Raw genomic sequence first — 1,250 nt, forward strand, 5'->3', positions numbered from 1 at the left:
AAATCTAGACCTGACCTGGAGGCACAGTCTCACAGGCTCTTGCTCCCTGTGCCCAGTAGCAGTTTGAGTCCGGGACACTCCCCAGGGCCATCTGGGGCTGCCCAGGCACTACAGCCAGCAGAAGAAGCTACTGGTGTCCCTGATGTTTGGTCATTTTCAATGCCAATAACTAAGCTACAATGGTTCTCCCACACCTGGAAGCTAATGAGTAATGAGCACTATTAAGGCTTATTTCAAATGTAAAAAACCTTGAGATAATGTACTAAATTGTTCAGAAGGTTGTTTTCTTAGTAGAATGCTACAGGATTTTCTTTAGCCATCCGGAGTTCCTGCCTTCATCCCAGAGCCAGTAAAGACCAAGGTGGAAGAATTTCCAGTGTTGCTGAAATCTGGACGAGACTTCGGCTGAGAAAAGGATGAAACTTCGGAGCTGTTGCTGTTTCTGCTGCTACAACTTAAGCTAGCTGCCTGCAGAACTTACCTGGACTGTGATTTACTGGGACTGTGAGTTAATCTATTGAGACACTACTTTACCTGGACTGAGACAACAAACTGTAATCTACAACAAATTGTAACTCGGTATCTTTGCAAATGGTGTCATTGCTGATATAATTTTTCCAAGGGCTTCTTGCATGGAGCCATCAAGTGGCTTGGGATTGTGGCATTTTGTATCCTCCCCTTCTGCTTGTAGAAGATTATTTATGGTGTTTCTGTAAAAACTACTATGGTCGTTATTTAAATCAAACAAAAGGGGGAAATGTTAGAGTCTGTAAACAAGTCAAAATAACACCTGGCATTTTGCCAGGGGAATGTTAGAGTTCGTAAACAAGTCTGGATGGTGCCTGGCAAAATGCCAGAGGGAGTGGTTTGAGAAGTAACAAAACCGAGCCATTAAGTGTGGAGATTCCTGATTGGTTGACTGCTGTATCTAGTTTATGTTAATTAGATAAGCTGTGTGGAATGTATAAATACTGCTCCTGTCCTACAATAAAGGGCTCCCTCTCCTGCTGTATCAATCTACACAAGTTGCTCATCACCCCCCAGCTAGTTTGCTGCAGCCATACTCCAGCAGTGTCTTGCTCCTGGGGGGGAGTGTCCTCAACCCTAGTGTGGTGGAAGCTACTCCCAACACCTGGGTTAGAGGAGTCTCACCCCTTGGGGGGGAGCACTCTCCACCCTGGGTGCTGTGGGAATTCCCCCACACACATTCGGGTTCTGGGTGTCTCTCCAGTCCCAGGAGGGGGGAGTGC

The sequence above is a fragment of the Marmota monax genome, unplaced genomic scaffold (genome assembly GCF_021218885.2).
Source record: "Marmota monax isolate L192 unplaced genomic scaffold, Marmota_monax_Labrador192_F-V1.1 WCK01_AAM20220418_F8-fsc00559, whole genome shotgun sequence".
NCBI classification, from domain to species: domain Eukaryota; kingdom Metazoa; phylum Chordata; class Mammalia; order Rodentia; family Sciuridae; genus Marmota; species Marmota monax.